This window comes from Bos mutus, chromosome 13 (assembly GCF_027580195.1).
Source record: "Bos mutus isolate GX-2022 chromosome 13, NWIPB_WYAK_1.1, whole genome shotgun sequence".
NCBI classification, from domain to species: domain Eukaryota; kingdom Metazoa; phylum Chordata; class Mammalia; order Artiodactyla; family Bovidae; genus Bos; species Bos mutus.
In genome coordinates this window covers 79,867,452-79,882,948 of record NC_091629.1, presented here as the reverse complement: position 1 = coordinate 79,882,948, position 15,497 = coordinate 79,867,452, and the positions used below count along the sequence as shown (strand labels likewise).

Here is a 15,497-nt window from a genome sequence, read left to right as displayed (position 1 = left end):
ACTCATAGAACTCTTAGGATAAATTCCCAATAGCAGAATTATCAGGTCAAAGAGTAGTCTTTTGTTAGGAGTTTGGTTATGTGCCCAATGTGATTAAAAATATTACACAGCTCTTTCATAATTCAATTTGTTTTCCTTTCCTTTTCATTCTTCCCTCTTCATTTTCAAAGTTTCAGATCTAAGCAAAAATTAATAGTATTCTCCCAATTTAAAGAGCTTTGTATTGTGATAACATGCTACTTTAATGGTGAATTTTTTGTTTCTGAAATCAGATTCTTATTGTAAGTGAGAGGCTTAGGGCACTTGTAATTGCATCATTGCACAAGTCAACAAAGTGCTGTTTATTGCTTACAAAGTTGGTATGAAACAAAGAAAAAAGACATTAAGCACAACACACCAGCAGCTTTGAAAATGCAGGAGGGGTCAGAGCAAGTTTCAACATGTCATTTCATTTGCTTTTTGTTAACGTCTGAAGAAAGTCTAAGAATATGGAAACGCATTACAAAAGAAGCATTCAGTCTTAAGAGAAAATCATTTTATTTTTTTCAACACGCCTTGGGACTAGAGTTCTTTTATTTTTGTTTTTTAATCCCAGCATAATAAAATAAAATTCGTTACCGCAGATGAAAAATTCTGACTGACTGCCGCCCTCGCTGGTCTCTCTCAGGTGGCTGTCTGTGTGACACTCGTGCTGACGGTACCTGCACTCACCTGCACAGCATCTGCTTTGTGCCAAGTGCTGCGTTCCCTTAGCTTAAGGCTGGCAGAGGGATTCATTTCTGTTCTCTGTCTCTCTCTTTTTTTGCGTATTAATTTTATTGGTGTATATTTTGTTAGTTTCAGGTGTATAGCATAGTGATTAAGTTATATACATGTATATTCATTCTTTTTCAGATTCTTTTCCCATACAGGTTATTAAGAATGATTGAGCTATACAGGAGGTCCTTTTGGTTATCTATTTTTATGATCAGCCCTGGGATTTCTTTGGAAGGAATGATGCTAAAGCTGAAACTCCAGTACTTTCGCCACCTCATGAGAAGAGTTGATTCATTGGAAAAAACCCTGATGCTGGGAGGGATTGGGGGCAGGAGGAGAAGGGGACGACAGAGGATGAGATGGCTGGATGGCATCACTGACTCGATGGACGTGAGTCTCAGTGAACTCCGGGAGTTGATGACGGACAGGGAGGCCTGGCGTGCTGCGATTCATGGGGTCGCAAAGAGTCGGACACGACTGAGTGACTGATCTGATCTGATCTGATGTGTGTGTGTTAATCCCAAGCATTGACCCCTCTCCCCTATGTTTCCCCTATGGTAACCATAAATTTGTTTTCAAAATCTATGAGTTTGTTTCTGTCTTGTAAATAAGCTCATTTATATCGTTTTTAAAAAATCAGATTCTCCATATGAGTGATATCATTGTGGTATTTGTCAGGGGGATTATTTTCCACAAGACAAAGTAGACATTTTAACACCAAGGTACTAGAAGGTTAGTAGCTCTAAATAACCCATTTCAGAAACTGTCGGCTGGTGTAGAAGGGCTGTGTTGGAGCAGCACTTCTCAGACTCTGTGCTTAAAGTCACCTGTATTTTAACCCAAATGCTAAAATGCATTTTTTGATTCAGCAAGTGCAGGCTGGAGCCTGAGACTGCATTTCTAACAAGCTCCCAGGGAATGCTGATGCTTCTGACCCATTCCTCACACCTTGAGTAGCAAAGTGTTTAAAGACGCTGGCTCCAAGTCTGCTGTTAGCCTGTGGGGACAGTGTGGGCCAGCGGGCCAGCAGCCCAGCTCTGCTGGCCACACCAGCTGCTAGCGGCTGTGGCTGGGGGCTGCCCCCTCTCCTGACATATTCTTCCTGTACTTCTTTTTCTATGCTGCCATCCCCAGAGTCACCCCTGCAATGAGATTATAGATGATCTAGATTTTCTTCTTCTTTTCTTGTATCTTCTAAGTTTTCCTGAGAGATCATGTGTGCATGTGCTTAGTCGCTCAGTTGTGTCCGACTCTCTGTGACCCCATGGACTGTAGCCCTCCAGGCTCCTCTGTCCATGGGATTCTCCAGGCAAGAATACTGGAGTGGGTTACCATGCCCTCCTCTAGGGCATCTTCCCAACCCAGGGATCGAACCCAGGTCTCCTGCATTGCAGGCAGTTTCTTTATCATCTGAGCCACCAGGGAAGCACATCAGAGATCATATATTAATTCTATAATTAGAAAAAAAGTGAATAAATTCATTTTTTAACTAGACATCCCCTTCCCCAAATCTCCGTTGATGGTTGTCCTTAGGTAACTTTTGCTTCATCTGGTCTCTTTGAAGATCTTTGAGGGTAGGTCTTTGAGGGGATTTTTAGAGTAAAGCATCTGCCTACAATGCGGGATACCGGGGTTCAATCCCTGGGTCGGGAAGATCCCCTGGAGAAGGAAGTGGCGACCCATTCCAGTATTCTTGCCTGGAAAATCCCATAGACGGAAGAGCCTGGTAGGCTACAGTCCATGGGGTCTCAAAGAGTCGGACACGACTGAGCGACTTTCTTCTTCTTCTTCTTAGAGTAAACACGTTAGGTTTACCTTTAAAAAACATTTCTGGTAAAAGAGTCACCCTTTAACCATTTTACATGTACAGTTCAGTGGCATTAACTATATTCCCACTGTTGTGCAACCATCCCCATCATTCACCTCCAGAACTTTTTGTTTTTGCGAAACTAAAACTGTACCCATTAAACTAAGTTCTAATGTCTCCATCCTGTCAGTCCCCTGGCCACAACCGTTCTGTTTTCTGTCTATGAAATGGACTACTCTAGGGGCCTCGTATAAATGGAATCATATTATATTTGTTCGTTTGTGACTGGCTTGTTTTACTTACCATGATATCCTCAAGGTTCACCCATGCTGAAGCATTTGATAGGATTTCCCTCTTTTTTAAGGCTGAATATTATTCTATTTTTTGTGGGGACTGCATCTTATTTGTCTGTTCATCCATGGACAGACACTTGGTTGGCTGTTGGGAGTGTGTGCTATGAACATAGATGAGCAGATAGCTCTTTGAGTCCTGCTTTAGCGCTACCTTTTTTTTTTTTTGCCCACCTTGCAGCGCCTGCATCTGTCTTCCCACTTGAGTGAGAGCTTTGTCTGGCCATGTGCTCTGCCCATGTATGGGCTGTAAAGTCAGTGCCCCCCACCCTCCCACTGGAAGTAGGGGTCTGTATGCACGTGCTCTCACTCCCTTGCCTCTCGGGTGGAAAAACTGCAGAGGTGTGTCCCCATCGTCTCCTGGCGTTCCCTGGTGGTGTTGGATCCCCAGGTGTCTGCCTCGCTGACTTGTCGATGTTCCGTCCTGCACTGGCCTCCTTCCTTGGCTCAGTCTCGCACTCTCCTACTCTTGCTTCCTGGGACTACTTCCCCAGGAAATTGTTATTGGTTAGTGGCTAAGTCATGTCCGACTTTTTGGACTGTAGCCTGCCAGGCTCCTCTGTCTGTGTAATTCTCCAGGCAATAGTACTGGAGTGGGTTGCCATTTTCTTCTCTAGGGGATCTTCCTGACCCAGGGATCGAACCCACATCTCCCGCATTGCAGGCAGATTCTTGATCACGGAGGCACCACAGAAGCCCCCCCAGTAAATAATTCTTATCAAATCCTTGATGTAGGGTGTGCCTTAGAGGAAACCCAAATTAAAGGACACTGGGGAGAGACCCTGTGTACACCTCGTGATGCTCTGTTGCCGGAGGCAACGCTGAGATTCAGGGATTTGAGGTGGATTCTGAGCTGTGTGCTGCTAGTTTCTTACCCCATCTGGCCTGATGTTCAAGAGGAAAATTAAACCTGTTCACACCACATTTGAACCTTGTTGCTATAACATGTTAAACATAAAATATATCTCCAAAGCTCTGTGTTAGCCTCCTTACAATCTCAACAAGATATTCTGTTAATTACCATACATAGAAGTAGATCCAAAGAAAGGAAAACAGTTCTACATGCAAGTAGATTTCTTGTCGGTTGAGATAGTTGTTTTCTATATATAGACCATGTTTAGCCTCTGGGGCTCTTCTTGGTTGTATCTAGTTTATTGTTTTTGGCTCATTTGGACATTCTCTGTGTATTGTATTTTTAATATAAAATTATGTATTTAGCAACAAGCTTGGAAACAGATTAAGTTTCTGGTACTAGAATTGCTGCTCAAAATGACAAAGTGCAGCCAGGAGTGTGAGTCATTCCGAGCCCTGCTTCTTCGTTGGGGATTCCAGTGTCTAGTGAGCTGTGAGCTTGCTTTGACTTGGGCCTTATTAATGTTGTACCGCATTAGAGCATTTATAGGCCAATCTTATTTAGGCAGCTACCTTAAAACTACAGAGAGTGAGACCAATACTTGGGATAGCAGAGGGAAACTGCACCTTTTTGAAGACTGCAGCTACCTAGCCCCCACCTCAAATTGACAATTAATCCTTAAGCATCTGTGTGGGTTTGGTGGGAGGAAGACGCACGCATACTTCAGAACATCTGCTTGAATCCTCCTTTTTTTGAGCTTAAAAGATAAATTACTTGAATTGACGTGTTGTCTAGCCAGTTTCTAGAACACAAATAACTTTCAAAGTAGAAAGTAGTTTCAGCTACAGAAAGTAGATGGCATTGTCACTGCAAGTGTTTCCCCTTAAAGTCATTGAAAGAGTCTCCCAGCAGATATGTTCTGTTTGGCTTGTTTTCCCAGGAAACCCATGAGCGATGTTTTCACACGACAGCACAGTTCCCTAGGTCAGGAGCAAACTTACCTGATCTTACATGTTGGAAATTTGACATCTTCTGTGATGACTTGACACAGTGACAGCTATTTGGAAAGAAATCTTCTTTTTCTTAGTGAGATAAATTCAGGTTGTGGTCTTGTCAGCAAGAAATTAACATAAAGCCCGAGTAAAGCGAACTAGTTTCTCTGTGTTAACACAGAGCATTATATTCATTATGCCCATCAAAATATAGGAGGACTAATTGAGACTGAAAAAATAAAGTCAGCTCCTCTCTGAGGGTTTCCTGGCAGGGCAGCTCACCCACTCTAAGCCTCTTGTCTTCACTGTGGGCCTCTGGGCCGGCACAGAACAGCATCCTGTAAAATTACATTAAATTAGAGAACACTCGGGCAGTATTAATAGCATGTTTTGACATTTTTTCATGGCTCAAAGAGCAATAACTGGTTATCTGCTATCAGCTGTGCACTGGAGATACCTAGGAATGAGCAATTCTTTTTGTCTATATTAATCTTTCTATCCATCTGTTGACCAATCATTTGATGTATCAAGCAATCAACTAAGTGATCTATGGATCTTCTTTCCTTTCTGCCTGTCAGCCCTCCCACCTATTCTGACCTCTCTTCTTCCAAATTAAGACCTAAACAGGGACTCCCTTGGTGGTGCAGTGGTTAAGACTTCGCCTTACAGTGCAGGGGTTGCGTGTTTGGTCCCTGCTGATCCCGGTCAAGGAACTAAGATCCCACATACCTCACTCCCCAGAAGACAAAAAACATAAAACAGAGACAACATTGTAACAAATTCAATAAAAACTCAAAATGGTCCACATCCCCCCCCAACTCCCCCCCCCAAAAAAAAAAAAATTTAAGCAAAGCTAGAATCAGACACTCTCCCAGCAGTTGAGCTCTGAATTCTAATCTTACCTTGGTGGCCCGGAACTTCCGCATCTATTGAAGGAAGGGCTGAGTGCAGTTGGCAGTTTCTGGCACCTGTAGCTCCTGGATCAGAGCGCCTCTTTTTCGGTCCTGGCTTTATCCCTTCCTGTCTTTGTGGCCTTGGGCAGAGTATTTAATCTCACTGTGCCTCAGTTTCCTCATCTGTGAAATTAGGGTCACCATTTTACCTGCCAGCTGTTTGGAAGCTCAGATGAGGTGATCTCTGTAAATTGCTTAGAACAGTGTGTGGTGCACATTAAGTGACCAGTATTCACCTGGTTACCCTGATCTCGATTATTTGTGGACCACAGATGCTTGACCTGCCAGTTAGCTCTCCCAGTTTTCTTCCTCCATCCGTCTTCACAAGGCTCATAGTCTAGTATTGAGACAAGCATGATTACCTAGTGAAAATAGAAGATGACATGTAACTGGGTATCAGAGGATGAGAAGGGGTTTGCCAGGGAGAGGATGCAGGGGCCATCATAGGCAGAACTGTGTTAGAACGCAGGAGAGAGCTCAGCACGCTTGGTGTACGGCAGTCTATTGTGGCTGGCATCGAGGATGCTTGTGGGATGATGGAGGTGATGAATGGAGATGAGATCCTGCATCAATATACAGATGGACACCTGGCGCCTCCCGAGACCCCGGCTCTTCAGCACAGTGACTCCCCACTGTGGGGGACTAGGCACCCGCGATTCCCCAAAAGTGGGCTCTGAGTTTCGGACAGGCCGTGAGGGACTCATGGATGCATTGTGAAACCCTCACCGTTTTCTCCTCAGGACGCGTGCTTCCCCTTTTTTTAATATTGGTATTATTTAACCTTAGGACTCACTTATCCATTGGCCGTGCGTTGGGGGATAAAGTGGCCCAGTTTTTATGCTTCTGATTGAATAGCTAAGCAGCTCATCCTAGCACAGAGAGCTCCACGGTGGGTATTGTGAGGCTTCAGGCCTGGGGTTGCTTCTAACCAATAGTGGGACCTTAAAAGACACTTTCCTTCTCTAGGTCATGTTTCTTTATCTATGAGATAAGAGAAGTGGTTTGGGGGTTCTTAGGCACCCCTTTGGGAGTTTGGTGAAGCTTCTAGGAACCCCTTCAAGTTTTTAAATGCCTCATATAAAATACACAGAACTACAAAAGAAACTGTTTCATTGAAAGGAAGATATAAAAATAGTAAATAAATTTGGGGTATGATAATATATGTACATCTTATTAACACATTCATAGCTACTATAAGTTCAAATTATTGATGAGCACAAATGACATTTTGCATTATCTGCAGTAAAAAATACCTGGAATTTACATTGAAAACCAACTCACAGGTGCTGTTAATACCAGTGTGGTTTGTGATTTATATTTGTGATTAGAGGAAATGTCATACTTCAGTTAGAGGCTAGTGAAAATAATTATGTAATAATTTTTCCCATCCAAATTTATGGAACCTCGGATTGCACCTTTGGACCATGTATTGGTGATCCATGGAACTCAGGTTACCAATCCTTGGACTTCTAGGATGTTCTTTAGCTGATTCTTTGGCTATCAAATGATGTGATAATCTTCATAATACTCAATTTCCAAATAAGTGAAAAATGTTAAAATTTCCATTTAATTCGTAAAGCTCTTATCATTTGCTATGCGAAGAACCCAGGTGCTTGGGGAGGTGCGGGAGGGGCTTCTATCTGCGGTATTGACTGCACTGGTGTCTGGTTCAGCATTGCTCGTGGCAATTGCTCAAGGCGCTCAGTAACGGCAGCTGTGGGGGTGTAGGCCACACAGCTGGTCTCATGCACTTAGTGACCCCTGAGCCATGGCTACCACTGGACGTGCAGGGATAGGGTCCCGTGCGCCTCCCGTCACACTGATCAGCTGATCAGTATATTAATATAACATTGTTAAAGAAAACCTCTTACTTAATATGTGTTGTTGATTCAGGACCCTGAACTCACGGCTCACAGCACTGCGACTCACGCCTGAGTGAAGCTCGTCTAATGCATCAGCGTCCCTAAGCTCAGGGACGCTAGGCAGCACGTCAGCACAACACTCAGGGGCCGTTTTAAGCAGTGAGGTCACCAGTGAGAAGCACAAAACTGTGAAACGATGGCAGTAAATAGACTGGGAGGAATGCTTGTTTATGGTCCGAGAGCTGAATCAAGAAGGCAGAGCAGAGCCTTGCTTGACCTTAAGTGGAGTCATGTGCCTTAGGGGCTCAGACTCTTTGCCTCTCTGCACATGTCCACCGAGAACCACTGAAGTGCTCCCTGTATATTTTTGTTTGGTTGTTTGTCTCTCTGAGTAGTGTGCAGCGTCTTAACTCCTTGACCAGGGGTTGCACCCCTGCCCCTGCAGTGAAGTGTGGAGGCCTACCACTGGACCTTCAGGGGCTTCCCATACTGCCTGTGTTATTTTTGCAGTTACACGTGAATTTTAGTGAGCAGGTGCCTTCGCAGTCCTGGGGATGGACTGTTTACGCCAGTATTTCTTTCTGGACCTGAGGTCTAGTTGTGACGCTGCCATTCTGTGTATCTGATCTTGATTTAGTTATTTTATGACTCTGGATCTCTGTTTTCTTCCTCATAAAACAAAGATGTGGGGAAAGATCAGTCGTGGTAGATTTTTTTTTTAAATAGCAGGAATAACTTCATTCATGGAAAACCTCAGGTCGTTGGCTTCCTGCCTCCCCCACAGCTCTTCTCTTCCACCAGTTTTATCAAGAACATACAGAGAACCATTAGGCTAGATTTTCCTGTTGGTTAGATTTTCCCTTTTATTCATTTGACAAATATTTATTGAGCACAATTCTGGATGCTGTTCTTATACCAAATTCACTAAAAAAATGATTAGAACTATTTGTAAATGGCCTGCAAATCACTTTTATTTGTAATTCTTATTAAATAGGTTTTCATCTTTTGACCTCTCTTACTATCAAATGGTCCAAATAATCTTTCAAATTCACTGTTTTTTCAGATTCATCAGATTCACTGAGGAGCGCTATTCAGGCTTCACTCACCCTGGTCTGGGAATCCTTCATCTCTGAGATTAGAACCAAAAATACCCTCCTCGGTGGTCACATCTGAAGGTAGGTCATTTGGAAAGCAGGGCCCACACCCACAAGCTAAACCCATTTAAGGTGACACCCAGTATTTTCCTGGGCATCCCTCATTTTGGGGGTTGTGCTTAACTTCTCTACTAGAAGGTAATCATGATGGGGATGCCTTTTCCTTCTGGTGAATTCATTTCAAAACCTATGTGTTCAAGAGTAGCAAAATAATGTAGGAGTATGTATTGACAATCTTGAAGTCCCCTTCTGCTAGTTTTAAAGAACATTATAATTTTTACATATGGCAGTTGATGTGTGATTTTTCTTAGTCTTCTGTGCATGAAAACTAAAAGCACAATTTGTTAAGATTATAACTAGTTCTTCAAAGGAGATTCATGCCTCTAAGAGGAAAGAAGGGCATTGCCAGTAGATTTGGATCAGTTGGTTTTCACCTAGGGAATGTACTTTAATCATGAGATCTTCAGATTTATCAGAACAGTGTTAATCTTTAGTGAGGGAATCTTTCATCATTGGCATTTCTGTCCTTTAGAGAAAAAAAAAAACAGGATTTTTCTCTGAAATGCCTTTTTAATTATGAAATGATGAGGTTGAATTATTTCTATTTCTGTACTAAGAACTGGCTTAAGGAAGGCATGGAGATGTGTGGTAGCTTCAGTTTTAATTTGATATGGATTATTTCATGTTGACAATCGTAGGTTTTTAATAAATCTGTTGATGTTCAGATGGTTGGGGCAAAAGGACATGGTCTGCAAGGGAACCCTATTCCAGCCGATACCTTGGTGGTTCCAGTGAGCTCTGCTTCTCATCACGCAGGCTCCATACATTCCCCTCCTCACTGGCTCTAGACTTGACCACACAGCTCGCTTTGGTCAACAGGACATTACAGGATACAAGCACTGGCTTGGTGAACACTGGGACATTAGGTCTTGTCCTCTTGGAATGTTCCTTGGTGCTGTAGAAAAGCTTACCCTGGACTCTTAAGTGATTGGCTCTGTGGCGAGAAACCCTGAAGGATGAGGCCATCTTGAGTGTTCCAGCCCCAATCCACCTTCTAACTGAACGTTGCCTATGGAGTGACCTCACCTACACCATGTTGAATAAAACTGCTCAGCTGAGCCCAACCAATCCAGGGAATTGTAAGAAACAATCAATTATTGTTGTCTTAAGTCACTGAGTTTTGCCGTGGTTAGTTGCATTGCAGTCAATAACAGAAATTATGCCCTACTTTAAAAAATGTGTCCAAAGGGATATTATTCTGTGAATGTTCGTAGAAGACATTGTTCATTTCATAATGCTATGATGCTGTAATGCCACTAGAAGTACAGTGAGCAAGGGTAGGCATGTGTGTGTGCACGCGTGCGTGTATATGTGTATGTGTGTGTGAACTAAAGTTGTGGGATCCTTTCGTCCACCATTGCAACTGAGTGTTATACATGCAATATTTTTATTTTCACGAAGGATATACCTGAAGAAGATACCTTGGAAAGTAATCACTCTCTTATTCATTCATATTATGGAAGGTATTGAGAAGTGTAAAGCAAAGAGCCATCACCTAGAGTCCCACCACCCAGAGGCCAACTTTGGAAGTTTTCATTTTGTAACAGTAATTAACACAGTAAAAAGCTTTCCTTGATTTTTCTTTGAAATTCAAGTATATAAATTATATCCATTGAGAGTGTAGATGTTCTAATATTCTTATACAAGTGGTTTTAAACATGTGCTCAGATCTAAATTAGTATTTATAACTTGGCTTAAACTTATAATTGCTATAAGTCAATACCTAACTTTTTAGTAAGTGCCACTGTATAAATTTACTTTCTTCCTTCCTCTTCCCTCTTGACCTTGAAAGTCAGATGAAATATCATAGAAAGCATGATTTCCTCGTTCATGTTGGAGGAAACTGGAAGGAAACTATCTTTGAGAGAGTCTGCCCCAAGGATACAAAATTAGAGCTTTCCTCTGGGTTTGCATCCTCCCCCTTCTGTTTCCAGCAACCACAATATTCTGAGTTCTTTGTGCTTAAGAGAAAAACTAGGAAGACTCCTTCATGATCCAAATAGTCCTTCTAAGAGGCTTATTGTACTCTCAGGTGTTCATTACAGATGGTGCATTTGTTATGAATATGCTAGGTAAGAAAGAGAAGCAAAAGAGCGTTGGAATGCCTTCTTACCATCTTCTTCCCTCTGTGCCCTTCTCGGATCCCTTTCGCCCTCCTTCCAAGCTTTTTGTTTGCTTGTCGTGTTTCCAAATATTAGTAAGTTGAGGTCTTGTTCACCTGTCAGACGTCTTGCCCATGACCTATGGTTGGGATGATTTTTTTTCCATTATTTTAAATATGAGAGTTTGAAACATTCATGGCACTGCATACCTAGCACTGCATGTGTTTCCCCCTTAATAATCAGTTTATGGAAGTTTGAGATCTGGTGGCTTTTGCCACTGAGTAGGTAAGTCCTGCTGTAGGATGGAATAGAATAATTTTGAACTGCAAAATTTTAGATCATTATATTCTGTTTCATTTCAAGATGTTAAGGTAGGAAGGGGTCGTTGAAATGATATAGATAGTGCAACCCTACCATTCCTTTTTTTTTTTTCTGTTTAATGAAACCGAAGGTGAGGGCCATTCTTTAATTCATCACTTGATCACTGTTTATGGGATGCCCTAGGTTTGCCTCTCGGAGAAGGCAATGGCAACCCACTCCAGTGTTCTTACCTGGAGAATCCCAGGGACAGAAGAGCCTAGTAGGCGGCCATCTCTGGGGTCACACAGAGTTGGACACGACTGAAGCGACTTAGTAGCAGCAGCAGCAGCAGCAGGTTTGCCTCTCTCGGAGCTGCTGCAGGGTGTGGGAAGTAAGGAAGTGAAATGATTTGCTCAGTGACACAGATGGAGTTTTGGCAGCACCAGAGCTTCAAAACAGGCCTCCATTTCTTTGAGGTATTACTTTATAACAAATTTCCAGTCTTGATTTTTTTTTTTTAAAGTTGGTATTTCCTGTAATGGAGTAAGATGACAGTCCATAGATGTTTATACAAGATTTATGAGTTTTAGAATAATTGACTATATGTATGTTGACAAAGCTAGAAAATTTGATGTATATATGTATAACTGAATCACTTAGCTGTATGTCAGAAATTAACACAACATTGTAAATCAACTACACCTCAATAAAATAAATTTTAAAAATGAAGTTATTTGCTTTATGCTGATACAAAGGTGCTTTTTGCTTTTTTTGAATTACCCGTGTTTAAAAAAACAACCTAAAAGAGTGGAATTTTGTGTCAGTCCCCTGCTGGGTTGCATGACTTATGTCCCTTTTACTGTTGAAAGTTTTTAGCAAACTTCAAAGCTGGATAAGAAACTTAAATGTCTTCTTATTTGAGTTCATTGGACCGATGAAGAAATCAGGGCAAGGGCAGGTTACTTGCTGACGTTCATAGGGCAAGTTCAGTGCCAAGACACTTAGACGTTCCATTGTTTGACTTGAAGTACAGTACATTTTTCCTTGGGTGTGGAGTCATTGCTGGCAGGGCAGGTACCACACGCGCGCACACACGCGCACAGCCACACACACACACGTCCACACTCTCACATGTTCTTCGTGACGAATCCGTTTTCAGAGCCATGGGTTGTGCACTGTCTTCTCCCAAAGCTACTCTGAGATGAGGATGGGGTGCACTCGCCTGTCGGGCGGTCCCAGGAGGCACCAGTGGGGGGCACATGAGACACGGAGGAGACGGGCGATAGCTGGCGTGGGCAGAGCCCACCGGGGCAGCAGGGTCTCCTGCCGCGGGGCACTGTCTTTGCAGAGGGTGTAGCATAAGTTCCCAGCGGCCCCCTGCAGGGGTGACAAGCGGGCGGTCTGTGTCCCTGACTTTCCTGAAGGTCTTCCTCATAGGAACGTGATGGAAGGCTCAGGAGCAGAGCCTCCGGCCCTAGAGGTAGGCCTCGTGGGTGCGTGTGGGAGCTGAGCGCCTGGAGAAGGGGGAGCGGGGTGCCGCCTGTGGAGGGGCCACGTCTGCAGGCCCCGGGGGGGACTGGGCTGTGAGCGGAGGTCTACGCGCAGCGCGGCTCTGACAGGGGCCCGGTCTCGGCTCTTCTCTGTTCTTCCGTGTGCCCAGCGGCGTGGAGGAGGAGGACGGCGCTGGGCAGTAGGTGCCCCTGCGACGCCGGCGGCAGCGGGCAGCCTCTGTTCCCCTCAATGCCAGCCCCCCTCCACTTGCTCCTGCGTGCAGACGGAGCATTAGATGCTGTGTTGCTGGACTTCCTTGCCCTCTGGTGTCCGGATGGATTCGGACATGAGGAGGCTGTAGAGGCGATGGGAGAGAACCGTGAAGTCAGTCTCTGTCCCCCGGGTCTCTTCTTGCCATCAGGCTGGTGGTTTTCTCCGTCACCCTGTTGGAAGCCCCAGAGTGTTGGGCCGCCCCTCCCGCAGCCGCAGCTCTTTCTTGCGTCCCCGAGGCTCTGCCGCTTGGCCCCTGGCCTTCGCATTCCCTGATTGTTTCCCCCAGCCCCACCACACCCGGGAAATAATCCCTTATTCAGTGTCCTCAGTGTCTCCTGCCTGCGTTCCATCTGCTTCCTGCTGGGCTTGGCTGAAACACTGGTTTGAAGAGTTTGCTCTCCAGACGGAATTGAATGAGATGAAACAGCTAGAGATGGTCTGAAGATACAAGATAATGAAGTGTAAATTGTACTTAGCCCTAAGGACACTCAGCATGTGGGATACGTTAACAAAAGAAGGGGTGCTTATGAAAGAAGACAGTTTTGGAGGGCTGCCTTAGGTTGTAATTGGTGAACTTTTCTTTTTTTGGTCTACTCTATGGGTAGCTCTGTTTCAGTTGTGACTTGAAAATTAGAAGTTCTGCCTTATTATGATCATGTATGCAGTTAATTATAATGTATTTGACCCCGTAAGGTGGAATAATAGATAATTCAGAGAAACAGAAGACTGAAGTGGATCTACCTATCTGGAAATTTCAGAGATTTCTCTCATGTATTTAAATTTTAGATAAGTAAGTCAACTCCTCCTAATTTCTTATATTTCTCATCCCTCTAATGGGTTATAATCCAGTTTTTGGAAGATTTTTTAAAAAGCTGATGTGAAAGGCATTTCAAGCTGCTTAGAATAAAGTGCTGTTGCAACAGAAAGCACTGATTTTGTACTTATTTACAGAGGGCCCCCTGTGAGTCAGGCATTTAGCTAAGCACCATGGAGTCAGTAATGAATAGTATTTGATCACTGCTTTCAAGGAAATTACAACATAGTTGGGAAAATAGACTTCAAACAAATAATTATGATAAATATTTTAAGTATTATAAGTGTCTACAGGGTATTATGTATATCTAAATGAGGGTGTAGTTAAGCTTGTGAGTGTCAGATATTTCTTCATGGAACAAGTGACATTGAGCTGAGTCTTGAAGGATAGTCGTTTCCCAGGGAAAGAAAGGGGGGGATGGTATGAAAGAAGGTATGGAATTTCCTGGTAGGTTGGAGAATCAGTGAGGCATATGATTATTTGGTCAAAATGCTGGCTGCCTCTGAAGGAGTGCCTGTGCTTGAGGCCAAGGGAGAGAACAGCAATCTGATCCCTAAAACTTATCACTTAAAATAATGCAGAAGGCACACACACTTTAAACGTTAGGAATGAAGACAAAACAGAAACAATGTCTTTAAGAACCTTTGGACATTGAAATATTGCTAGACCTCATGGAGCACGTGTTCTAAATACTGAGCAATGCATATTTCTAATTCATGAGCATCCCAAAGGAAGGGGAGCAACCCACTGGTACCTTCTATCAGTATGTTACTTTGCCCAGATTTGTGTGCATTTACACCAGATTTATCACCATATAATTACTTTGTATCAGTTTAGAATTATGTAAAGTAAGGAAATATGGTGGATTGCCTTTTCAGTTGCTAAGAATTATGTTAGCATCCATATTTCATGATCACCTGGGAGAATATATCTGACATCCTTACTGTAAGAGACAGTTGAGCCTTCTTCCTTCTAATTATTCTAGTCCCTAAAACTTTAGGAGAACATATCTGACATCATTACTGTAAGAGACAATTGAGCCTTCTTCCTTCTAATTATTCTAGTCCCTAAAAATTGAGGAGAATATATCTGACATCCTTACTGTAAGAGACAGTTGAGCCTTCTTCCTTCTAATTATTCTAGTCCCTAAAAATTTAGGATCAGTAAGCTTGATGTCCTAAGGTAGGGACTTGGTGACAACTGTTTTATCAATATCAGACTTTCAGACACAGTGAATTTCCAAGTGCTGCTTACTACATGGGACACTGATAAACAAGAATTCTTCTGCAGAGGCGTGAACAAAATGGTATAACACATGGATATTAGAGCAAAAGCCTTTGTGAACAGAAAGCTTTTAATCTGCTCATAGTCAAGGTCATTTTATTGTCAGGAAATTGAAGTTTGTGAATTATAGACACAGGAACAAAGTCTGATCAAGTGTTATGGAACTAGAGGGGAGAAGCCCAGGATTAAGCTTAAACTCCCCTGTCCTGCAGGGACTGCATCTCTGCTTTATTCTTTCCTTCTCCTGTTTGGTACCTTGTTCTATTTCTGCCTTAGTTATCTCTTGCTTTGTAACAAATTACCTCAAAACTTATTGGCTTAAAACAACCACTACCATTTAATATCCCTCAGAAGTCTGTAGGCTAACTGGGCTCAGCTGGGGATGGTACTTCTGCTCCAAATGGTGTTGCTGGGGCTGTGGTTCTCTGCAGGTTGTCTGCTGGGGC

The 15,497-nt window shown here is 43.2% G+C and overlaps 1 protein-coding gene across 6 annotated transcripts in view; it reads left to right on the top strand.

Moving 5' to 3' along the window:
• Window positions 1-15,497, top strand: part of PLCB4 (phospholipase C beta 4) — a 483,912-nt gene that overhangs the window by 75,405 nt on the left and 393,010 nt on the right. For all 6 annotated transcript variants that reach the window (XM_070381997.1, XM_070381991.1, XM_070381995.1 and 3 more), the window contains exon 2: window positions 8,637-8,748. The gene's annotated coding sequence lies outside the window, so the exon portion shown is untranslated. The remainder of the gene's footprint in view (window positions 1-8,636; window positions 8,749-15,497) is intronic.